Below are 27,592 nucleotides of genomic sequence, written 5' to 3'. Positions count from 1 at the left end.
GTTGCCTGAACTGGTTTCACTACCACTGTGCTGGCATAAGTAATTCACCGAAAGCACAAAACTGGTTTTGTGATGAGTGCAACACTGGGAACGTCACATACTTTACATCGTAAAAATAAGAGCAATTAAATGTCAGTTACAATCTCCGAAAGCGCCCATATGTGTACATATTTGTTTGCATGCATGTGCTAGTATATACTGAAAGGAAAACGAATTGTTCATGAATTAAGTTCAAAATTTAAACTTAAAGAATATATATTCCTTGAATTTGTTTATTCTTCTTGGCCTTTCTTCTTTAGTATGCCATACCATTTACCATTGGCTCTTAACATTACATAAAAATATATGACAGAGCAATTAACAAACGCGTTTCATTTCCCTTTCAGTATATGATATTTAACTTGGTGCTAAAAGTTTTAGTACGTGTATTGTACAAAAACAAAACAAAACAAAACAAAAACCACTAAAGAGTTCGTAAAATATAAGGGTAGAATATAATAATATGAATTAACATTTTGCCATTAACTTTTGAAATATTAGCGGTCTTCCTCCTGAAATTTAGGTAGGACTGGAATATACTTCATATTCGGCTAATTCGTTTCCGAATTTCAATAATTCAATAATTTCTATTGAAACTAAACTATTAGCACCCGGTTAAAAAAAAGAAAAAAAAAGAAAAAAAAGAAAAAAAAAAAGAAAAAAAGAAAAGAAAAATAATAAGATTTTACATGTATATACATACACATAAATCATCTTTAATGTATGGAGCCTTGATGTATTTTAAACAAACTTATATACTTTTTTGTTTACAAGTCTGTGATAGTGAAGGCATAATAAAAGCAAAAAAGGGGAAAAATCCGGGTTTGCGGGTTATGTAATTACATTTAGACGTTCAGGGAAGGGGGAGGGAAGGGCCATGGTAAGAGCGCCTCCTCGTGGTGTGGCCTGGATGTGACAGGAAGAATCATTTACAGTCTTAATTACACTCTATTTTCGTCCTTTATCCATTCGTATGAAGATTCATCCTGTCATAACTGAACGCTCTATGTTCCGTTAATACTACTACTAATTGACATTCTATGTTCCGTTAATACTACTGCTACTAACTTACTAATTGACATTTTACCATAACTAGCTATTACTAATCATAATACTTATAAGTGTTACAGCGTAATAATTTAACTATTTCCGCCAATTTTAATATTGTAGGCTTTATTTCGGCTTCCTCTGATGCCGACAACGATTTCCACTATCATTCGGACTAGTTTATATCGATCCAATATGGCGGACAGTATGCGGCGAGTGCGCTTTTGAAGACGCAGGTAAATACAGATAAATGCAAGGGTATTGCTTGCTGAAATGGTTAAATAAGTTAAGATAATAACATGCATGATATTTCTCAAAAGAAACAATGTGAATTTCGGCAGTTATATACATAGAAAAAAATTCCGGTTCCCTAGCCTATGCCCAGTACTTTGGCTAGAGAACCGGTTCCGGACGAATAAGTCTGGAGTCTAGGGAACCGATTCCGGTTCGCTAGCCACTGCCTTACTGTAAACGGCCGTTAATGATAACAATCAATGTTGCTTGTATTAAAGCACATATGGTAGAAATTTTGTACAAATCAATCGTATAAAGAAAGAAATATTTATGAAAAACCGCAAGAAGTGGCCGAATTTACGACTCGAACCAGTAAGTGGTAACTTTTCAATGACGCTCAGTATAGTTTTTCGCGGAAATAATGGCGCCGAAATATGAAAATCTGTCCGGCTACTGGTTCCAAACCAGTACAGTACTGTATATCCTGACACTAAATTGGCACAATGTCGCAGACCTCATTTAAATCCTTGAATAACTTAAAAGCCATGTGCTTATAAGTTATGTGTTGTTTGACTGAATCACGACCTTCTGTGCAAATGGCGCATTTGGTTAAAGGGCAGTAACTATTATGCTGTTAAAACCCCATACACAATTTATGCCGCCGAAAACATATCCATATTCCTTTCAATAACCGATAATAGAATTAGATAGAAATAGTTTTACATCAGGGCATACAATACTGTGTATGCTTGTGATTGACAACTTTTAACCATAATATTAACTTATATATATATAAGGTTTTTTTTTTTGTAAAGGTAGACTAGCTTCTAGGGTCCTATTGATAGAATTTCAGACTCCTGTGCTCTATGAAAACGATGATATCGCAGATTTATCGCAGATACGGGTAAAGATTTCACCGGAAAAGAAATGTACAGCCCACACAAACATATGCTGTGTCTGATATTAAAATTTCAACACAAGGTATCGACGAACTTCTCAACAACCTAAATCCCCATAAAGCTGCAGGGCTCGACCAAATAAGACCGGTCGTACTTACGAATATTAGCCGAGAGATCTCCCCCATCTTTACAAAACTCTTCCCAAAAACCATGCAGTCCAGTACTCTGCTAGATATATGGAAAATGGCAAATGTTGCTCCCATCTTTATGAAAGGCTCTAGCTCAGACCCAGCCAACTATCGCCCGATCTCTTTTACTAATATCTTGTGTCAAACCCTTGAACACATTGTATCCTCTAGCACAACAAAACACTTCACAAAGAACGATATGTTCTATGAATTGCAGCATGGTTTCCGAGTAAAGAGGCATTGTCAAGCTCAGTTACTAATGTTAGTAGAAGCAAAGAAGTATAAAATACATTTTTATTTTTATAGCTCTTTGGTAGAAGATATCCTTCTTTGTACACTTAGTACAATAAGGCGGGCATGTACACATTTTACTTAATAATAAAAATAACAAAAACGGAATGTTAGATCTAAGTGCAAAAAAAAAATATCCATGTTCAACATTTGATTCATCAAATGCTAATTTTAAGCCATCATTTCATCATTTTCTCCCTTCTATTTTGTATAATTATGTGCAGTGTCATGCATGAGTTTATGTAAAGCAGCCAACGTTTTGCGAGGTAAATCAGTGACTGCAAGCGATTTCTTCCTCTCAGTTAATGTATCTTTGAATGATAGTCTATATATTGCATTATCGCAAAACAAAAATTTGATGAACCCAAATACCGTCATATTCATACGATGCCGCGTGACCATGCAGTATCGTGATCAAAAGGTTTGAGTCATACTTACGCTATGATGCAAACGTAATCGCACTTACGCTATGATGCAAACATAATCAGGGGCCTTTTTACACAAAAATGTTACCATTTTTATCAAAATTCTACAAAATCAGAAGTCCCTCATCAAATTGTACAGAAGTGTTTACATCATTGGCAAGGAATAGCACTAAACAAGTGTTTGTGGCTGGAAGAGTACATAAGTGGGCCCCTGTCTCAGTGAGTCACTTGTTGTTTCCAGCCAAAAGTGACAAAAATAAGATCAAACCTTCAGAAAACTAACCCATGTAACCGATGACCGCGGAAATACACTCACCTGGCCATATTAATCCACGTTTCTGGAACCACCGCTTCTGCGAAAGCTATGGCCATTTAGTTACTTGAATGTTTTATTCGACCAAATGATTTAAAGTTTTAACGTAATTGTTATCGCAAGCAATTTTATAAAATTTCATTAAATATTGCAATATGATGATACTTTTGATGCTAAAAAGGAGGTGCGCGTTTTCTTCTCAGCTTCGGTCATTTATCTTGGTGATAGAATACTGTTTAATTGTTTACTGTATTTTTCATATCAGTTGTATTTTCCATCATATATAATTAAATGACCAGATTCACATGTTTCATTTTTCTTCGTATTTTTGTTTCTTAAAAAAGTAAATAATAAGTTGTAAATGCTTAACTGAAAAAAAAAATAATCAAAGATTGACAGACTCCAGTAGTCACGTTGCCTTGGCAGGATGATCCGGACAAACTCCCCTTGACACAGGAAGCCGCACCATGTTTTTCCTTTGCTTGCTTTGTTTTGATGGGTTTAACGTCGTATATACCGACACAATTACAAGTCATAAGGCGACTTTCCAGCTTTGATGGTGGAGGAAGACACCAGGTGCCCCTCCGTGCATTATTTCATCACGGGCGGGCACATTAGTTCCGTAAGCCAGCTGGATGGCTTCCTAACATATGGAGAATTCAACATCCCAAGTGAGGCTCAAACCCACATCTGTGAGTAGAAAGTGACTGGAATATACATTACTTGACACTTAAATTGAAATGTGTACATGTCTTTTAATTATTGAAAGCATAATGCCAAAATTGTACATTCTTTAAGAACTCATGGAAATCGAAGTTTCACTGTGTGAACTTTCTGTAAAATCGAATTTCATTATTTGGAAACTATGATATACAACGAACCATGCTTATACGTAAGAATCTTACACTAAATTAGTGAGTTACTGTACTTTTGTAAAAATGAAATTTCTATGTCACTATTTCCTCATAAATGGTCTTCAATGTATTTAGAAAAGATCACTGTGGTAAAAAAATGACCGCATTATTAGATTTTATTGTAATTTTATTATGTGTTTGACAAGAATGTACATGTAGTTTGATAATATTCTACAATAGAAGGATTAGCGGCTATTGCGTTCAACACACCTGATCTACATGTGTAGAGAAAATCACCTTTAAAATCATCCACATACTATTATCTGCTACGTGAGTTACAGTATGATCCGTGTGTCTACACTCAATGTAAATCATAGTACAAAATTAGAAACCCAAATTACCCTATCTCTCTCTTTCCGTCTGTTAAGTCATTATCACCCAACGGTGAAATGGTAACACGCTTGACTGTCAATTCAGAGGTCCGGGATTCCAATGGTCCGGGGTTCGAATCCCAGTACTGAAACTGGAAATTTCTGAGATGCTCTTGAGCGTCTCCCACCTAACTAAGAGGCCAGTACTGGTTCTTCAAGGAAGGACGACTTTGCGTGTATCGGTGCTTCACACCGGGCACGTTATAGAACCAGCCGGACAGGCCTGTATCTAAGAGGAATTGTCTCTCTCTCTCTCTTTCGATTCTGTGGGCTTTGTCTCATTCTGCCCCTCTGGTCAGATCGCTCTGTGTTTGTACTAGTAGAGGATGATTTCGGCCCCCCAAGTGGCTGTCTTTGCGCTATATAAAGCGCCTTTGAACGTGTTTATCATGCATGAAAAGGAAGCCATATAAATCCGGTGTGATAAAATATATAATATATGTAACCCGTCTGTTTCTTTCGTTACACCTGTCTTTTTTATCATTGTACATGTATATCTTTTGATCGAACGTATCCCATCAGTGTTCCTGGATTCTATACCAGTATCAACCTGTTCTCCACAAGTGACTGTCAACTTTTCTACATGAGTCAGACGTAGAGGACGGATGGTTTCAGAAACAATTGTCTTTTATCAAACCATCACAGTGTACAAACGCCTCACCAATGAATCGAACTCAGGACTAATGAAATGGACCGTGGGGTCGTGAGTTCTATTATGTTGATAAATGACATCATGTCTGGAACCATACGTCTTTCACACCTGTCCCTTTATTATAACCAGTTTGTTCCATAATTCATGTCCCGTTTGTTTTTTAATCATAATCGTTTGTTCCATCATTATATCTGCCGCATGAGTTCCATCATTTCACCCATATGTATACGAGAGCATTATTTTGACGAGCAAAAAAGTTCTGTTTGTTGTATGTTGTAGCTCTTCGCGACTGCAATAATGTAGTTTATGCCAAGACCCGCAGCCGAAAAATGATCAGTAACTGGGTGAAGTCCGTACATATAAGAATTTAAAATCCAGTTGTAAGCTATGTCGCACTTCTTAATACCAGTTGAGAATTTTTGTTTCATTTTCTTTAAGAAAGAGGGCCAAGGACTCACGTAGGGAAGTTTGTTTTTTAGCCATGGAATTCCATATCGGACAGTGTTGTAATATTCTTTCAAAACTAGTCATAGCAAAAATCTGAGCTGTGGTGCAGAAAAAAATGAACAGTGTTCAAGAAAATAAATTGTATTCCATACACTGTAACACCGCCCGTTCGGTCGAATTGTTATTCTAGTGTAGCAGTTAACGGCTAGTGAAAGTGTAGTTTATTCTAAAGCTAACCAAAGTGCGAATCACGTGACATATGTTGGGCGTGAACTCGTGTTCATTCAGTAGGCAGTCAGTAAAGCACAAGGAAGGACGCAAAGCAAAGCAGCGAAGAAGGACACAATGCCGGGAAGAAAGGTAAACATATTAAAAACAGAAATGTTTAATTACAGTTTCACTTGTTAGAGTTTTATTTGATTTTCAGATTTCTTTTTAAATATGCATCACTTTTCTATATTTTCTCGAAAGTGATTTGGCGCCAATGGCGGGGATTTTTTTCTGATGATGTGTTAGGCTTGAACCAGTTTCATGAGGTGAAGGTTGCCTATAAACATGATTATTTAGAGAGTTTGATTTGTATAAATCTCAGATTTTTAGAAATACAGGCCTGAATTTTGTAACTGACTGTCAGCTGATTTGGACCACTTTTTTTTGTGTGTGTGTGTGTGTTTTGTTTTGTGGCCAAGGACAATACTGTCCTCCAGCTTGCAGATACTAGTCCATTTTCCATGCTTTCGACATAAAAACTAATATTTCTTAAAAAATAATGAAGATATTTCTTTCAAACTTTGTCCATTTATTAAGCATAACATATGAGGCATATTTAGGTAGAAATAATATTGCTGCTTCAGTTTTGTTAGAATTACTTCCCTTTTTAAGATTTTTATGATGCATAATTTTTGAAGTCCAAAAAATTATGTTTTAAGGCAACGTTTAAAACAGAAAAGGGTTCAATGGCTATCTATTGCTCCAAACTTGTGCGCCAATACCTTTATTCTATATATTTAGGGTTAATACTTTGTTTCTAGTGCAGATGTATGAACAATTGTTTTAGAACTAACATTTCTCTATAATGTTGTAGGTGAAAGCGCTGTAAAATGTATAGATTCATGTACTAGCACAATAGTTTAGAGCATTAGAAAGCCATTGAACCCTTTTTTGTTTTAAACTTAGCATCACAACATATCTTTTTTGGACTTCAAAAATTATGCGTCATAAAAATTTGAAAAGGGGAAATAATTCTACCAAACCTGAAGGCAACCAAGTTATTTTTATTTTAATTTGTGTCATGTGTTATGCTTAATAATTGGACCAAGTTTGAAAGAAATATCTTCATTATTTTTCAAGAAATATTAGTTTTTATGTCGGGCAATGTTATCAGCCTGTTTTCCTTATTCTGCTTATCTTCTGTGCATTTGGTACTCCTGAGCTGAATTAGCTGTGCCTAACATTTATATGCTAGCATATGTGTGCATCCTGTGTAACTCATCGGTTAGCAAATGGTAAAACATTTGACTCGTGTCTCAGTACAGTGCTTTAGCAGGTCTAGGAAAGTGGTATATTTACAGATTATCTGTAAATTTACAGATAATCTATAAATTTACAGATTTTTCCATCTGTAAATTTACAGATTGTGTGTATGAAAATTGATGAAATTACATTTATTCCCAAAACCGCAGCTTAAAATTAATTGGTTTATTTACAGAATGCACAAATTAACATCATTTGTGAGTTTCAGCTATTTTTATTGACTTTGAATTTTTGGCAAAAAAGTTGTCAAAACAATGCATATTGTATGACATAAGAAAATGTTTTGAGTGTAATAAAATAAATTCAGATTCTCTTTTTAAGCTGAAATTTAGATACATATATAATGTTATTTGTACCATATCGCACATTGTATATATAACCAAGAAAAGCTCTAGTATTTACTGTGAAAATGGACAAAAGAATGAAATGACTAAACACTAACTTTTTAACTGTAAAGGTATTTCATTCTTGCTCATACAGGTGTATACATAAATTAAACGCAAGGTAGGATTATTTGTGTCATTGATTAATCTCTAGTACTATAAGCAATGTCAAAAACAATAATTTATTTCAGTCTGACAAGTCTATGATTGGTGATCTGCACCTTCGTAACCCAAGTTTGTTCTGATGTCTGCCATCATTCCAGCTGACTCTCACAGTGGTGGACTTTATAACAGTACTCAGAATGGGAACAAGAACAATTACCTCAGTGAAAGCCAAGACATTTTCATTGTTCAAGTGAGTACATGTAGATAAGTTTGGACAGAATCTGTATGCTTTTCTAGAGATTGTTTGTAAAAAAGTCGAATGAATGTCTTTACAATTTTTTTTTTCAGTCTAAAATGATGCTAAGTTTAAAGAATCTAAATGCACCAATTTCCTAGATATATTTGTTTTTCTGCTATTTGATATTTAAAAAATGAGCTAAGAATCTACAAAAATGACAGCTCCTGTATTTGTACAATAGTACTAAACAGGTAATCAAGCAGCAGTTTCAGGCTGGTTGGAAAATGGCAGAAAGATAATCCTTATTTTATAGCTCAACTTAACAGAGTATAAGGAGAGCTATCCTACTCACCCGGTGTTGGCATCTGCGTCTTTCCACGTCTCCACTTTGGTAAAAGATTTTTTACACTTTCTACTTTTTAGCTCACCTGAGCACAAAGTGCTCAAAGGTGAGCTTTTGTGATCACCCTGTGTCCATTGTCCGTCCGTCCGTCAGTCGTCCGTCGTCAACAATTTGACTGTTAACACTCTAGAGGTCACATTTTTGGCCCAATCTTAATGGAACTTGGTCAGAATGTTACCCTTAATAAAATCTTGGATGAGTTTGATATTGGGTCATCTGGGATCAAAAACTAGGTCACCAGGTCAAATCAAAGGGGAAGCTTGTTAACACTGTGGAGGCCGCATTTATGACTGTATCTTCATGAAACTTGGTCAGAATATTAGTATTGATGATCTCAAAATCCAGTTTGAATCTGGGTTATGTAGGATCAAAAACTAGGTCACCAGGTTAGATCAAAGGAAAAGCTAATTTACACTGTAGAGGCCACATTTATGACCATATCTTAATGAAACTTGGTCAAAATGTTAATCTTAATGATTTGTAGTTCAAGTTTAAATCTGGGTTAGGTGGGGTCAAATACTAGGTCACCAGGTCAAATCAAAGGAAAAGCTTGTTAAAACTCTAGAGGCCACATTTATGACTGTATCATCATTAAAGTTAGTCTCAATGTTAAACTTGATGATCTTTAGGTCAAGCTCGAATCTTGCTCATGTCAGGTCAGAAACGATGTCTTGGGGTCAAATCAAAGGAATAGCTAGTTAACACTTTAGAGGCCACATTTATGACCATATCTTAATGAAACTTGGTCAGAATGTTGATCTTGATGATCTTTAGGTCAATAGGTCAGGTGAGCGATACAGGGCCTTCATGGCCCTCTTGTTTCACCTTATCTCTCTAATTACTGGATGGATTTGCTTTAAATTTAAAATAGTTATTCCTCACCATCACCCGTATCATCTGGCATAAGAGCCATAGCACTCACTCCAATCTTTTATGATTTATTCCCCCTTTTTACTTAGAATTTCAGGTTAGTTTTGGTGCACTTTCACTCTCCGAGTTATCACTCTACAGATTTGATTCAAATTTAAAATATTTGTTCCACATCATATGACACAAGGTGCAAAACTGGCACCAATTTTTCAAGAATTATGCCCCCTTTTTAAATGAAACTTCGGGTTAAAAGTTTTGGTTCACTTTCACTCTTATCTCAGTTATGACTGAATAGATTTGATTCAGATTTAAAATAATTCTTTCTCGTCATCACCCACATTATATGACTCAAGGTTCATAACTTTGGCACAAATTTTCCATGAATTATGCCCCTTTATTCATAGAATTTCAGGTGAAAGTTTTGGTGCACTTTCACTCTATCTTTATTACTGAATGTATTTGATTCAAACTGAAACATATGTTCAACGTCATCACCCACATCATATGGCACAAGGGCCATAACTTCTGCACCAATTTTTTATGAATTATTCCCTCTTTTGACTTAGAGTTTCAGATTAAAGTTGGATGCACTTTCACTCTAGATAGCTCAGTTATTATTAAATTGATTTGATTCAGTCTTAAAACAGTTGTTCCACCTTATCACCCACATCATATGACACAAAGTGCATAACTCCTGCACCAATTTTTAGCTCAACTATTCAAAGAATTGTAGAGCTATTGGACTCACCTGTGTGTAGCGTCCCGATTTGGTCAAGTTTTTGTATGTAAGCTGGTATCTCAGTAACCGCTTGTGGGAATGGATTGAAACTTCACACGTATTTACTGTGATAAACTGACTTACATTGCACAGGTTCCATAATGCTATTTTGCTTTTTTTTACAAAATTATGCCCCTTTTTCCACTTAGAAATGTTTTGTTAAGGTATTGTATGTAAGCTGATATCTCAGTACTCACTAATGGGAATGGATTGAAACTTCACACACTTGTTCACTGTCATGATCTGACATGCACTAAGCAGGTCCGGTAACTCTACTTTGTTTGTTTTCAAAATTATGCCCCCTTTTCCACTTGGTAGTTTTTGGTTGAGTTTTTGTATCTTAGCTGGTATCTCAGTATCCACTAATGGGAATGGATTGAAACTTCACACATTTGTTATCCCCCGCCTATGAAATCGGGAGTGGTGTATTGAAATGGCGTTGTCCATCTGTCTTCAGCCATTTCTCAGTAACTAGCAAGTAGAATTTTATGAAACTTGAAATAAACATGAACCAATATACTGCAATGACGCCTGTCAAGTTTTTTTTTATTGTTCAATTTTCCTTAGAGTTATTGCCCTGGATTTAATGAAACATGCCACAAAATGTCCATCCGCAGCCATTTCTCAGTAACTATTACGTAGAATTTCATAAAACTTGAAATAAACATGCACCAACATACTGCAATGATGCCTGTTAATTTTGTTTTTTTTATTGGTCAATTTCCCTTAGAGTTATTGCCCATGATTTAATGAAAAATCCACGTCTGCAGCCATTTCTCAGTAACAAGCTGGTAGAATTTTTTGAAACTTGAAATAAATATGAACCAACATACTTCGATGATGCCTGTCATTTTTTTTAATTGGTCAGTTTTCCTTAGAGTTATTGCCCTTTAAATGTTTAAAAATCTGCAGATTTGTACATAACAAACCAACCAGTTGGTAGAATTTCATTAAACTTCTTTTTCTTTTCTATGAACATTTATTAGAAACTTAGAATTTATGTGCCCACACCTGGTCACCACCTTGCCTTGGTCACACACCCTTCCCCTCTCCCCCACTCCCTCGCAACCAAAAAATAGCATTCATTTTCTGTTAAAATGATTTTGACTAATGAAATTATTTGCTTCTTGGTAACATCCTTAGCTTTTTGACGGATATATTTTTGCCATTTATCATCACAAATCCTTTCAGCGGGGGATACCAATTCATCGAATTTGCTTGTTCACTGCCATGATATGACTTGCAGTGCAAAGGTTCAATAACTCTATTTTACATTTTTACAAAATTGTGCTTTTTTAGCTCATCTGATTTTTTGAAAAAAAATGATGAGTTATTGTCATCACTTGAGCGGTTGTCGGCGTCGGCGTCGGCGTCGGCGTCGGCGTCGGCGTCTGCGTCGGCGTTGCCTGGTTAAGTTTTATGTTTAGGTCAGCTTTTCTCCTAAACTATCAAAGCTATTGCTTTGAAACTTGGAATACTTGTTCACCATCATAAGCTGACCCTGTATAGCAAGAAACATAACTTCATCTTGCTTTTTGCAAGATTTATGGCCCCTTTTGTACTTAGAAAATATCAGATTTCTTGGTTAAGTTTTATGTTTAAGTCAACTTTTCTCCTAAACTATCAAAGCTATTGCTTTGAAACTTGGAATACTTGTTCACCATCATAAGCAGACCCTGTACATCAAGAAACATAACTCCATCTTGCTCTTTGCAAGATTTATTGCCCCTTTTGGACTTAGAAAATCAGTTTTCTTGGTTAAGTTTTATGTTTAGGTCAGCTTTTATCCTAAACTATCAAAGCTATTGCTTTAAAACTTGCAACACTTGTTCACCATCATAAGTTGACCCTGTATAGCAAGAAACGTAACTCCGTCCTGCTTTTTGCAAGATTTATGGCCCCTTTTGGACTTAGAAAATATCAGATTTCTTGGTTAAGTTTTATGTTTAGGTCAACTTTCTCTCTTAAACTATCAAAGCTATTGCTTTGAAACTTGCAACACTTGTTCACCATCATAAGCTGACCCTGTACAGCAAGCAACATAACTCCATCCTGCTTTTTGCAATAATTATTGCCCCTTTTGGACTTAGAAAATCATTTTCTTGGTTGAGTATTATGTTTAAGTCAACTTTTCTCATAAACTATCAAAGCTATTGCTTTAAAACTTGCAACAGTTTTTCACCATCATAAGTGGACACTGTACATCAAGAAACATAACTCTATCCTGCTTTTTGCAAGAATGATGGCCCTTTTTAGACTTAGAAAATCATGGGTAGGACAATATTTTTATTACACAAAAAAAATCAGATGAGCGTCAGCACCCGCAAGGCGGTGCTCTTGTTTAGCTCACCAGTCACATACAACTTAGTCACATAGAACTTTTGTGATCGCCCATCATCCGTCTGTCTGTTCACAATTTCTTGTGAACACGATAGAGACCATATTTTGCAAGCAATTTTGATCAAACTTGTACAAAACGTATTGGCATGATATCTCAGTTCCTTATGAAAACTGGCCAGATCCCATCATGGGTTCTAGAGTTATTGCCCCTTAAAGGACCAGAATTTGCGTGCGTGCATCAACAATTTCTTGTCTGCACCATAGTGGTTTCATTTATGATTTTATTTTAACCAAACTTGCACACAACTTGTATCACCAGAAAGGTTCCAGAGTTATGGCCCCTGAAAGTGCCAGAATTACCTGTTTTGACCTTGTTTGCACAATAGCAGTTTCATTTATGATTTTATTTGAACTAAACTTGCACACAACTTGTATCACCATAAGATCTTGGTTCCTTTCTTGAACTGTCCAGATGCCATTATGGGTTCCAGAGTGATGGTCCCTGAAAGGGCCAGAATTAGCTATTTTGACCTTGTCTGCACAATATTAGCTTCGTTTATGATTTGAATTTAATCAAACTTGCACAAAACTTGTGTCACCATAAGATCTCGGTTCCTTTATTGAATTGGCCAGATCCCATAATGGGTTCTAGAGCAGGGCCCACACTGGGCTGAAAAAAGTTGGAGCCACCTTTTTTCTCGGGAACGGTAGGGAGGGTGCCGGAGAGGTTTCCCTTCCCGCGGCGCGTTGAAAATTTTTGTTACTTCCCATAAGCAAATGGTGATATTCTAGCTATATAGGGGGACTTTTGAATGAAAGTGGGTATACCTCTAAAGCAAGTTTTGTATTTTAAAATGTTGTTGGATGTTTGAAGCAACCTGTCTGAAACATTTTTCCATTACAGCTTCTTTTTGTTGTGGGCCTACTACATGTATGTAAATGCATGGCCCGGGGGCTGTGTTTTTGGTGCTCTCTGCTTCCCAGAAATCTACCCTGATACAGGATTACATTTCAAATCCATTCCTAACTTTTAAAGACATTCAAAAAACTTGGCAAACACCTTTACTAATTACTTACTAAGATCACAGACACGGGTCCAATGTATTTTTTTTTTTTTGATTAATATAAAAAAACAACCTTTTTTTTCACAGAAATATGCTTTCTATATGTTAGTTAAATGAAAAAAAAAATGATGACAAAAATCCGGTCACAGTGTCATGTATGATATTGTGACCGGATTTGTTGTCATCATTTTTTTTTTCATTTGACTAACATATAAAAAGTATATTTGTGTGAAAAAAAAAAGGATTTTTATATTAAACAAAAAATACATTGGACCCGTGCCTGTGACTAACATACTGACGGTGGCGACAACGTTAAAAAATTCACCAAACCATTCATTATTTTGCCGATTTATTTATTAATTATTTGATCCATGGAAATTAAAGGCATCAATCATTTAATCTGCCGTAATGACAACAAAACAAAAAGATTATTTTAACCCGATAATCGGTTGCTAATTGATTGCAAATTGCATCTTCTCGCGTGTCAAGATGTTTATCACACATTGTTATATGTAAAGTAAACGCAGACTGGGTAGTACTATCCCGAAATAAGTTAATTTTATAAGGTAAAATTATCGGAACCAGTCAACTCTTTTTTAACATAATTTCTTGGAGGTTACGATTTAGAACGTCTGAAACAAAATGGCAGTCCAAATTACGAACATTTTTTCATTTTCGCCACTCGAGATTTTTCTTCGCCACTTTCATCGCAGATTCGCCAAATGGCTCGAGTGGCGAACGACAGCGTGGGCCCTGCTAGAGTAATGGCCCCTGAAAGGGCCAAAATTAGCAATTTTGACCTTGTCTGCACAATAGCAGCTTGATTTGTGATTTGATTTTAACCAAACTTGCACACAACTTGTATCACTATAAGATCTATTCTTTTTTATATGCCTGAAGGGACGATTTATGTTATCGCCTCGGTGTTCTTCTGTCTGTCTGTCTGTTGGGGAAACTGTAGCAATGAGCTGAACACAGAATTGATTAAATTTCAAAAAAGAGCTGCCAGAATCATTCTAGATAAAAGCTATGATAGTCCATCTGCTGCTCTATTTAATGAATTAAACTGGATGAAATTTGATGAACGAGTGAGATACAAAAAAGCAGTACTCATGTTCAAGTCGGTAAATGAACAGTCATTCCCAGCTTACATGAAAGAAAAATTTCAAAGTACAAATCAAAGACACAACCGAAACCTAAGATCTGTTGTTAATTCAGAACTAGTTGTTCCAAAACCAAAAATGGAATTCTTTCGGAAATCTCTGTCTTACTCAGGTCCAAAAATATGGAATGTTTTACCTGCAAATATCCGTAAGTGTGAGACACTAAGGACATTTCAAACATCTTATGTCAAATGGCATTTCTCCTCAGTTTCCTAAATCAGTGTATCAAAGTATGTTGTAGCATATTTTCAGTTTGTATGATAGTAGTAATGTATAAAATATTCGTATGTTTTTCTATATATGTAATTGTACTATGTAATTGTTCTTTGTTTTTCATAATTTATGTAAATCTTGTGTATCATTGTACTGTTGAATGTTTTATCATCTGTATATTATGTATATATTCTGAGGCCCACATGGAAGATTGGGAAACCAAATGTGTAGCCTCATTAAATGAAGTCTTTACTTACTTACTTACTTACTTACTGTTGGTTAGCAATTACCCTTCCGCTCTGTAACTCTTGAACCCCTTGAAGGACTTCAAAGAAACCTGACACAAATGTTCACCTCATCGAAACGATGTGCAGAGTGCATGTTTCGGATGGCTCACTTCATTGTCAAGGTCACACTTAGTGGTCAAATGTCTTTGTTTTGTGTACATATTGCTCTGCATTTGCGTTGTATTGCAGTGCTCTTGTTTTTATTAGCTCGACTATTCGAAGAATAAGTAGAGCTATCCTACTCACCACGGCGTCGGCGTCGGCGTCACACCTTGGGTTAAGTTTTTCGTACCAGTCCACATTTTGACAAAGTCTTTTGAGATAAAGCTTTGAAACTTTCAACACTTGTTTACCATCATCATGGCCAGTTATAGGCAAGAGCACATAACTCCATCAAGGATTTTGGCTGAATTTTGGCCCCTTTTGACTTAGAAATCATGGTTAAGTTTTTCGTACCAGTTCATATTTTGACAAAGTCTTTTGAGAAAAAGCTTTGAAACTTTCAACACTTGTTTACGATCACCATGTCCAGTTATAGGCAAGAGCACATAACTCCATCAAGGATTTTGGCTGAATTATGGCCCTTTTTGACTTAGAAATCTGGGTTAATATTTCGTACCAGTCCACATCTTGACAAAGTCTTTTGAGATAAAGCTTTGAAACTTTCAACACTTGTTTACCATCACCATGTCCAGTTATAGGCAAGAGCACATAACTCCATCAAGGATTTTGACTGAATTATGGCCCCTTTTGACTTAGAAATCTTGGTTAAGTTTTTCGTACCAGTTCATATTTTGACAAAGTCTTTTGAGATAAAGCTTTGAAACTTTCAACACTTGGTTACCATCACCATGTCCAGTTATAGGCAAGAGTACATAACTTCATCAAGGATTTTGGCTGAATTATGGCCCTTTTTGACTTAGAAATCTGGGTTAATATTTCGTACCAGTTCATATTTTGACAAAGTCTTTTGAGATAAAGCTTTGAAACTTTCAACATCTGTTTACCATCACCATGTCCAGTTATAGGCAAGAGAACATAACTCCATCAAGGATTTTGGCTGAATTATGGCCCTTTTTGACTGAGAAATCTTGGTTAAGTTTTTCGTACCAGTTCATATTTTTTGTAAAGTGTTTGACATATGGCTTTGAAACTTTTATTACTTGTTTAGTATAATAGTCTCTATCTGTAGGAAAGAGAACATAACTCTGTCATCTATTTTGGCTGAATTATGGCCCATTTTGGACTTTGAAATTGGTTCTGGTTCCATACAAGTCCATGTTTTGTCAAAACTATTTGACATATGGCTTTTAAACTTTGAACACTCGTTTATCATTATGATTTCCATCTGTAGGCAAGAGTACATAACTATTTTGATTGAATTATGGCCCTTTTTGGACTTTGAAATTGGCTCATATATTGCCATTTAGTGCAAGACTTATCGAAATCAAAGTAATACAGGAACATTGTTTGTCTAATCTATTTATTTCTTTTGTCTGAATATCCGTGGAAATATTTTGACACCATTCTTCAATCAATTCTTCGAATAGTCGAGCGCGCTGTCATCAGACAGCTCTTGTTTGGAATATCCTTCTTTTGTTCACTTACAGTAATTTTTAGCTCGACTATTCATAGAATAGTAGAGCTATTGGACTCGCCCATGCGTCGGCGTCCGTGTCTGCGTCGGCGTCCGCGTCGGCATCCGCGTCCCGATTTGGTTAAGTTTTTGTATGTAAACTGGTATCTCAGCAACCACTTGTGGGAATGGATTGAAACTTCACACACTTATTCACTGTGATAAACTGACTTACATTGCACAGGTTCAATAACTCTGTTTTGCTCTTTTACAAAATTATGCCCCTTTTTTGACTTAGAATTTTTTGGTTAAGGTTTTGTATGTAAACTGGTATCTCAGTAACCACTTGTGGGAATGGATTGAAACTTCACACACTTATTTACTGTGATAAACTGACTTACATTGCACAGGTTCCATAACTCTATTTTGCTTTTTTACAAAATTATGCCCCTTTTTCGACTTAGAATTTTTTGGTTAAGGTTTTGTATGTAAGCTGGTATCTCAGTACTCACTAATGGGAATGTATTGAAACTTCACACACTTGTTCACTGTCATGATCTGACATGCACAAAGCAGGTCCCATAACTTTATTTTGCTTTTTTACAAAATTATGCCCCTTTTTCAACATAGAAATTTTTGGTTAAGTTTTTGTATGTAAGCTGGTATCTCAGTATCCACTAATGGGAAAGGATTGAAACTTCACACACTAGTTCACTGTCATGATATGACATGCAGTGCAAAGGATCAATAACTCAACTTTACATTTTACAAAATTATGCCCCTTTTTCAACTTAGGAGTTTTTGGGTTAAATTCTTATATGTAAGCTGGTATCTCAGTACCCACTAATGGGAATGGATTGAAACTTCATACACTTGTCCACTGTCATGAGCTGATAAGCACTTTGCAGGTTCCATAACCCTATTTTACTTTTTTACTAAATTATGCCCCTTTTTCGACTTTCTTATTCATTCAAGCGACAAGGCTATTAAATAGTCGAGCGTTGCTGTCCTCCGACAGCTCTTGTTTTTTTAATGACTTCACTTTTTTATTTGCCATAGGGAAAAACCAAGACCCCTTTTCTGTGGTACCTGGATGGAACCTCCAATTTATAGGTGTATTTTGACATATCTGTACCTTGTAAGAATTTTTTTTCTTTCTGGTTAAATTTCTTCCCTTTGTTGTTCCTGTCCTTTGGACTTAGATATTTTTTCGGAGGACTTTGATTTATTTTTAATTTCTTCCCTTTGTTGTTATGAAATTTTTATCTTGGTCATGTGGGGCCAGAAACTAGGTCATCGGGTCAAATCAAAGAACAAGCTTGTTTACACCCTAGGGGGCACATTTTTATGCCCCCGAAGGGAGGCATATTAGTATTCAACTGTCCGTTCGTTAACATGTTTATACTGTGTAAAACAAGACCTTACCTAGGGCCATCTGGCCCTCTTGTTTAGTTAGATTTTTAGATGTAAGATGGTATCTTAGTACCCACTAAAGGAAATGGATTATAACTTTACACACTTGTCCACTGTCATGAGCTGATAAGTACTGTGCAGGTTCGATAACCCTGTTTTTGCATTTTTACAACAATATGCCCCTTTTTAAGCTCAACTTTTTGCCGAAGAAAAAATAGAGCTATTGCACTCGCCCTGTCGGCATTGGCGTTGCCGTTGCCGTTGGTTAAAGTTTTTGATAAAGTCAAATATCTCTGTTACTATCAAAGCTATTGACTTGAAACTTAGAATACTTATTAACCATCAAAGTCTACACCAGGAGAAACAATCCCCATAACTCTGATAGAATTTTGACAGAATTATGCCCCTTTTTAACTTAGAATTTTTGGTTAAAATTTCTGCTAAAGTCAAATATCTCTGTTACTATTAAAGCTTTTGACTTGAAACTTAAAATATTATTCACTATCAAAGTCTACACCAGTCTCCATTACTTTGATTTGAATTTTGACAGAATTATGTTCCTTTTTAGCTCGACTTTACGAAGGAAAAGTAGAGCTATTGTACTCGCCCCGGTGTCGGCGTTGGTTAAAGTTTTTGATAAAGTCAAATATCTCTGTTACTATTAAAGCTTTTGACTTGAAACTCAAAACAGTTATTTACTACCAAAATCTACACCAAGAGAAACAATCCCCATAACTATGATTTGATTTTTGACAGAATTATGCCCATTTTTAACTTAAAATTTTTGGTTAAAGTTTTTGATAAAGTCAAATATCTCTTGTTACTGTCAAAGCTATTGACTTGAAACTTAAAGTACTTCTTAAACATCAAAGTCTACATCAGGAGAAACAATCCCCATAACTCTGATTTGAATTTTTACGGAATTATGTCCCTTTTTAACTTAGAATTTATTGTTAATATTTTTGATAAAGTCAAATATCTCTGTTACTGTTAAAGCTTTTTACTTGAAACTCAGAATAGTAATTTACTATTAAAGTCTACACCAGGACACATAATTCTCGTAACTCTGATTTGAATTTTGACAGAGTTATGTCTCTTTTTAACTTGGAATTTTTTTTACTGGCAAAGCTCTAATTTAGAGTCAAGCACTGAGAAAAGTCGAGTGCGCTGTCTTATGAACAGCTCTTGTTAACTTGGATTTTTATACCCCTGAAGGGAGGCATATATTAGTTTTCAACTGTCCATCTGTTTGTTTGTTCCTTCATTTGTCACAACGTTAACTTTTTGCATGAAGGCACTTTACTCGCGAACCACTGCACCCAGGACCTTCAAACTTCACATGCTGATAGTACTTATTGAGTACATGACCCCTATTGACTTTGGGGTCAAAAGTCAAGGTCAAAGGTCAAGACGCTGCGGGGGCATTTGTCACCATTAGTGACAGCTCTTGTTTTTACTGGCAAAGCTGTAATTCAGAGTCAAGAACTGAGAAAAGTCGTGTGCGCTGTCTTACAGATAGCTCTTGTTGACTTCTGTATTCATTCAATTGACAAGGCTGTTGAATCGTGGAGCATTGCTGTCCTCCCAACAGCTCTTGTTAATGACTTGTGTCCCCTTTTACTTTGAATTAAGGTTAATTTTGATGCATATTCACCATATTATAGTTATTACTAAATGGATTTGATTCAAACTTGAAGTAGTTGTTCCACATCATCACCCACACCATATGGCATAAGGTGCATAACTCTTGCACCAATATTTTATGAATTAACGACTGTTACAGCTCTCAGAAGATTTCTAATTTTGTATAGAACATATTGTAAATTTATTTACTACTGTATACCTTTATTCTACAGCTAACCAATGCTAATTGTGTGACGATTGTTGAGAGTGCATGTTCATTCAGCAGACAGTTGGTAAAAGACAAAAAAACGAACACAAAGCAAGGAAGGAAGGTAAAATAATTGAAAAAAGAATGTTTAAATAGAGTTTTGCTTTTTATGCCCCCGAAGGGAGGCATATAGTTTTTGAACCGTCTGTCAGTCTGTCAGTCTGTCGGTCTGTCCGCAATTTTCGTGTCCGGTCCATATCTTTGTCATCGATGGATGGATTTTCAAATAACTTGGCATGAATGTGTACCACAGTAAGACGACGTGCAGTGCGCAAGACCCAGGTCCATAGCTCAAAGGTCAAGGTCACACTTAGACGTTAAAGGATAGTGCATTGATGGGCGTGTCCGGTCCATATCTTTGTCATCGATGGATGGAATTTCAAATAACTTGGCATGAATGTGTACCACAGTAACACGACATGCAGTGCGCAAGACCCAGGTCCGTAGCTCAAAGGTCAAGGTCACACTTAGACGTTAAAGGATAGTGCATTGATGGGCGTGTCCGGTCCATATCTTTGTCATCGATGGATGGATTTTCAAATAACTTGGCATGAATGCGTACCACAATAAGACGACGTGTCACACGCAAGAACCAGGTCCATAGCTCAAAGGTCAAGGACACACTTAGACGTTAAAGATCATTTTTCATGATAGTGCATTGATGGGCATGTCCGGTCTATATCTTTGTCATTCATGCATGGATTTTAAAATAACTATGCATGAATGTGTGACACAGTAAGACGATGTGTCGCATGCAAGACCCAGCTCCGTAGGTCAAAGGTCCTAAACTCTAACATCGGCCATAACTATTCATTCAAAGTGCGGTCGGGGGCATGTGTCATCCTACGGAGACAGCTCTTGTTTAGACTTGTATTGGTTGATCAGATTGTTTTTTTCTAGATTTTCTTTAGAGTGATTTGGCATAAGTATATTTTTTTCTGATATAATGCAGTGGTCATGTTGTGTTAGGCTTGAACCAGTTTTCTGTAAAATCCATGGTTATTTGCTAGGTCTTATGTCTATCTAATTTCATGTGGGTGATAGCTTTGACATGCATGAGCAGTATGTTTTTATATTTGACAGTTTTATTTGCCTATAGAGCACAAGCTGCAGGCTCCTTATTCAAAGGTTATGGTCACAAAGGTATGAAAGGGAATACAGCTTGTCCAAACTGCAACATTGACATGCATGGATTAGTCCATATTATTTCTTGAAAGTCAAGGTCACATTTAGGGGTTAAAGTTCATGTAAGATCTTGTCAGGGCCATAACTGTTTGCCACAGTGAAATAGTGTTTGGAGTAAGATGCAGGTTTCTATCTCAAAGATCAAGGTTTCATTAATAAAGAGGTCAAAGGTAATGTTAGATCTTTTCTGAGCTGTAACTTTGACATGCAAGGAGCAGTCTTTTTTTTTTAAATTGGTTAAATATATATTTCTGTCTCAACAAATAAATATTGTGCCCTTTTGGCCTGAAAATTCTAGTTTCATCCTAGATACCAGTACATATATCAAATAATTGTATGAATTCAATAAGAATTCATAAAAAATATAAGAGGAGAAGATAAACTTGTAAATAATCAATTCAGAGTTATGGTTCTTGCATATTGCATTTCTTCTCATTGCCATCTGTCAATATATTCAGTGTAATTGAGTTCTGTTTATTACATTAAAATTGCCATCATACAAAGGGGAGATGAAACTGTACACATCCTAAAATTTAGTTATGGTTCAACGTCTTTGCACTATGGACCATAATTCTATTTGTCACATACAAAAGGTAAAATAATTGATTTGTATGGTTTTGCTGTTTTAATATTTCAATGTGCAAGTAGTAGTTTATGTAGGCTATATATTTTGAAGATTGTCAAGAAATTTAATACATGAAACAGTTTGGTTTACTATAAATATCGATATATTTGGATGCAGTTATCATTAAAAGGGCCATAACTCAATTATTTTTACATAGCACATGTATATGCCGATTATATGCTCAAGTTTGTTGGTAAATAATTTGTTTGGGTCAGGTCATTTGAAAACTATGAAATGGGTTATCTGGAAAGCAAATTGCAAAATTTTAATTTGCCAGAGAAATGAACCAGTATCCTCACAATAAATTAATTGGGGAAAACATATCAGTGCTTTAAACAATTATTATAGTCTTTGTCTTGATTTGCACTAGATCTGAACCAGTGTACTCTGAAATATTAATTTTGAAAAAAAACATTTGAATGTTGTGAACAAATATCTTAATAGATTTAGACATTATTTTGATTTGCACTAGATCTGAACTAGTATCCTCAAAAACTTAATTGGGAAAGCCACATCAGGTCTAAACCAGTATTCTCTCAGTATTCAACTTGGTTTACAATAGATTTGAACCAGTATCCTCTAAAAGTTAATTGTGAAAACCATCTCAGGTCTCAACCACTCTTCTGTCAGTCAATTTGGTTTACAATAGATGTGAACCAGTATCCTTTAAAAGTTAATTGGGAAAACCATGTCAGGTCTTGACCAGTGTCCTCTCAATATTCAAGTTGGTTTACACTATATTTGAACAAGTATCCTCTAAAAGTTAATTGGGAAAACATATCAGGTCTAAACCAGTATGCTCTCAGTAGTCAACTTGGTTTACAATAGATTTGAACTGGTATCCCCTAAAAGTTACTTGGGAAAACCATGTCGAGTCTCAACCACTATTCTTTAAATATTAATTGGGAAAACCATGTCAGGTCTTAACCAATGTCCTCTGAATAGTCAAGTTGGTTTACACTATATTTGCTAAGTTAATGGGAAAAGTATGTCAGGCTGTGAGCTAAGCAATATCACTATTGAAATTATTTACTTGCATGGTAGGGCTCTAAACAATTTAATTTCCTTTGAACAACATTGTCTTAACTGGGAACAGATTTTGGGGTTCCAAATCTAAAAAGCCGTTGTCATAATTTGAAACAGATTGATTGGCTCTCTGCAACCAGTATCCTGTTTTGGCATTTATCTTTCTGTATTAAGTCTAAAAAATAAGATTTTGCAAATTGGTTACACTTTATAGCACATTTAAGCCTAATTAAATTGCTCTTGTTCTGTTTAGCTTAAATAAAAATAATATTTTGTAAAAAAATTCAACAACTTAGTATAATTGGAGGCAGGCTTTTTGCATAATATACATCTGCTGTTGCATTATCTTTTATGGTTCCACAATTTTCTAAGTTCATTATACTACAATTTGACCTGGGACTTTATGTTCTTCCTTCCCTTTGCATCCTTCCCTTGCACTGTTCTCCTGCATTGTTCAGCATCCCAGCATGCACCTTGCACTATGCTTGCCACTTCCTCATAAAGTTCCAAGTCAAATTTTGTATAATGTACCATCAAATTTTGACTATTTTCATGTTCTCATATAATCACACTGTTAGTTTCTCCAAAACATCTAGTGTAATTTAAATGAAATGTTCAGCATGATGTTATGTTATGGAAAACAGTCAGTCTGAGGTCAGTAAATCAAATGTCAAGGTCACCAGTATTACACATTAAAAGGACTGTAATACCTATTTTGTGTCTCAGCAATGTTTAAACTTTTAAACTATTCAATGGATTCCAATGAAACTTTTATCAAAAGTTAAGCATAATGAGAAGCTATGTTGAAAGTCAATTCAGTCCCTCAAAGATTAGGTCACAGACAATGGCACTTTTCCTCCAGATTGTTCATTCAGAAATAACTTTTAAGATTTCAAGGGATTTCAACGAATCATTTTCACATGGTCCAATTTTGAAACCAAGTCCTGGTTCCCAAGTTTGGGCTGACAAGCATGGTTAATGTAGTTCAAGTTGATATTTATTCACTAAACTTATGTTTAGCCCTAGCTTGGGATTGTATTGAGGCAGTTGGGGTCACTGTATACAGTTTTCTGCCAATTGTGGTAATTGAATTTGGTTAAAACAGTGGGGCTAGGTTAACTGCATCAAATGGTGTTTCAGGTCAATAATTTAGTTGTCACCAAACATGGTGTATAGCAAGTTTGAAATTATGAATTAGATATTGCAATGAAACTTGATAAAAAGCTTTTGAGGAGAAAAGGCATAAGACTGGGGGTCACCATTACTAAAACAGCATATTGTCACCAAACTTAGTGTATAGCAAGTTTATAAGCTTATACAGTTTGTATTAAAGGCTACTGGAGTCAGGTCACTGGTACTAAATGTAGAAAACAGTTTCTGGTCAATAATTACCCAAGATAAACTAGCAAAGAGGTACTGGTTAAAGATTTATGAATAAACCAAAGTGGCAGAATCATTTATTTTTGGCTACAAGTTACAAGAATATTATTTAAAAGGAACTGGATTCTTCAAATAACATGAAAGGGCTCTAGTGGTATTAGACTATTAAATACTTTTTGTCAAATTTCTTTTAATACATTACATCAGTAGCGGGGGAAGTGCTTCTGATTCAGGTTTAAATTGCATATAGGGACAATGTCATTCATTTCGGAGGCATTTGTAATCTTTCAACTGCTTTTATAGCTGGTATGGGGAAATTGTAAAGAAATATGTGTGTGTTAGATAATGTATTTTTTGTTATCAATATTAGATGATTAACTAGAAAATCAATACACTTTGGACCAAAATGCCACCAATCTTTCAAAAACACTGAAAAAAAGTTATTGACAAGGGAAATAGGTGGAATAGCTGCTGGTTCATGTAACTGCATTTAAAGACACCTTCATTCTTTTCTAGGTCAAGATGTGAACTGTATTACAGGTCATTTTTCAGCTGATAACACAATTTAAAAAAGTCACATTTCTCCTGAATTGAGTCAAACATTCTCATGGTGTTGATCATCTTTCAAAAATACTTGCAGCTGGCTATAATAGCTTGCTATGGATTAATGTTAGAACAGTTTAAGTGTCAAACAATTTTGATGTGAAGCTTAGCTGTTTGGAATATCGTTGGACTGGGTTAAGAAATATTAGCTACTGACTAATATTGAACTACTGTAATTCAGGATTTAGAGATGGTCTGTTTACCATTGGCCTGCCAACCCTTTTTACCACATACAAGTGTATCCTATATTTATTCAAGATAGTTTTCATACAAGTTAGAAAAAGAATCTGTCCTATCTGCCTTATACTTGTTTGTTTCTTAGATATTCAGGAGGTAATGGATTAAATTTTAGGATGTTTACAGATTTTTTAAAGTTTTATGCAAAGGGGATAATAAGGGGAAAAGGCATATTTTTGTTAATGTTTGCTTTAAGAACTTATCTTATTTTGAATGGTATTTCTTTCACAGACATTGCTTGATTCTTGAAATTGTAGGTCATGAAGACTTTTATTTAGAACTACTTTTTGATAATTTAACAGATAAATAAAATAAATTGATACAATTACACCTTTCTTTCATGATTTTTATTTTTATGAAATTCAAAGCATAAAATTATAGAAATTCAAAGCATATATTTGTAAGACAGATTCCTGTCAGCAACAACTGAAGGATTTTTAATATAGAACAGTTTTGATAGAGCATTTCTGTCTTTGCAGTGAAAGTGTTTGTTTGAAAATCTTTGAAAAATTAAAATCTTAACATCTTTTGAAAACTGAAAATGCATTGAGCAAAATTATAGCTTAGTCCAGCACTGACATAAGCAAAACAAATGGTCAGGTCTTCACTTCCCTAAATGTTACATCTTAATCTGCTCACTTCAGCAATATTCATCAATGTGGTTCAATTTGTACTATGAAATAGAGACCAACATTTCACTAATTTGTGCTTGTAAATTTAGAGCTAAAAATAAAAGTATGACTTTTAAAAAATTCTAGTATTGGCTTTGCTCATAAATTTTTGTCATAATGATTGAGGAATGTTTTTAAGTCCTATCAATTCAAGGTCAAGGTCACTACATGTGGTATGATGAGATCAAAGGCCACACAGGCACCAGTTTGCTATGTGTGCTGTTTTTTCTTTTTACCAATTTGAAATTTTTTCAAGAAGTTGGCACACGGTTTACCAAAGTAAAATGACCTGCAGGACACATCTTTCAGTCATGTTGGTTCAGTATCAAGGTCATATAGTGAGATCAAAGGTCAGATAGGCAGGTTTTCATGTGCATTAGATATCTTTATATAGCTTAGCAAAATTGTTTGCGTTCTGCACCAGTCAAGGTGGTACATTTTGGGGTCAAGTTTACACTTTCAAAGGTCAAGATAAAGGTCATACAGGCAGTATTTCAGGTCTAATTTGTAGTTTTATGGAAATATTTTCAAATAACTTGGGAGACATGCATATTTCTTTAGTTACAGAATTTGCTCTTTAAATTTAATGAAAAGTGTATGTGGTGTCTTTAAAATGAAAATGCTTAAAAATTGGAAAAAATGTATAAGAACATCCTGTGGAAACCTACTAGCATACTTGGTACAAATGAAAAGTTTTGAGAGGTAATGAAATGTGCTATACCTCTCATGTCCCCTTAAATTAGCATAAGCATAAGCACTGGTTACTGTAAGTAGTTTTTCATATATTTTGTTGAATTTGAGTGAAATATCTATTGATCACATGACTTACTGATTGTACTATTTTGAAAAAAGCTCTGTATTTAAAGACTGAGAGATAAGATCAATTTTCTTTATTCTACTCTGTTGCTTTTCTATCAATGCAGCTTGTTTGCTGTGCTTGTATCTGCATTTAGCTAACTTTCCCATCTAACTTCTTTTCCTATCCTATTTCACTGATATCCACCTAACTAGCTAGCTATCCCATGGTGTTCCCCCATGATGCTACTAGGGTATATATTTCTTCCTGCTAACTATCATATCCACCTAACTCTAGCCAGCTATCCCATGGTGCTGCCTCCATGATGCTACTAGGGTATATGTCTTCAAGCTAACTATTATATCCATGTAACTCTAGCTAGCTATCCCATGGTGTCCCTCCATGATGCTACTAGGGTTATATATTTCTTCCTGCTTACTATCACATCCACCTAGCTCTATATACCTAGCTATCCCATGGTGTCCCTCCATGATGCTAATATGGTATATATTTCTTCCTTGTAACTACCATTAGGACCCATATTATATCCATCTAGCTGTCACATGTGCTGCCAGGTTGTATATTTCATCCACCAAGCTAGCCGAAGCTGCTACCGAGAGAGATGCTGCATACTGCCAGCCAGCCCATGTTTCTTCTAGGGAGCATTTACCATTCTTTGCTTCTTACAGCCTACCCTATATATTCCTATAAGCTCATCTATCCTATAGGGTCTTATTGGTAGTATATTTCATTATGGTCTATACATTACATCTAACTAGCTCTCCTGTGTGCTACCAGGCTGTATATTTCATCCATCAGGCTAGCCAAAGCTGCTACCTTTTATGGTTGTATACAGCAAGCTAGCTTTCTTTTCTTACAGGCTGTATAACTTCCAGTTATCTACCTGTTGCTCTTGACAGAAGTCTTTCAGTCTTTCAGTATTTAGCAACTTGTTTAAACTAGAAAATTATAAGTTAATCATTATGGAAATA

General features: G+C 35.4%; 1 long non-coding RNA gene across 3 annotated transcripts in view; it reads left to right on the top strand.

The window, feature by feature from the left end:
• Positions 1 to 5,977: 5,977 nt before the first annotated feature.
• Positions 5,978 to 27,592, top strand: part of LOC123552568 (uncharacterized) — a 67,661-nt gene continuing 46,046 nt past the window's right edge. For 2 of the 3 annotated variants that reach the window (XR_008370770.1, XR_008370771.1), the window contains exons 1-3: positions 5,978 to 6,180; positions 7,928 to 8,091; positions 20,043 to 20,141. This is a non-coding gene — a long non-coding RNA (uncharacterized LOC123552568). The remainder of the gene's footprint in view (positions 6,181 to 7,927; positions 8,092 to 20,042; positions 20,142 to 27,592) is intronic. The other variant, XR_008370772.1, reaches the window with a different exon arrangement.

The sequence above is a fragment of the Mercenaria mercenaria genome, chromosome 4 (assembly GCF_021730395.1).
Source record: "Mercenaria mercenaria strain notata chromosome 4, MADL_Memer_1, whole genome shotgun sequence".
Taxonomy (NCBI): Eukaryota; Metazoa; Mollusca; class Bivalvia; order Venerida; family Veneridae; genus Mercenaria; species Mercenaria mercenaria.
This window is presented reverse-complemented; position numbering and strand designations above follow the sequence as displayed.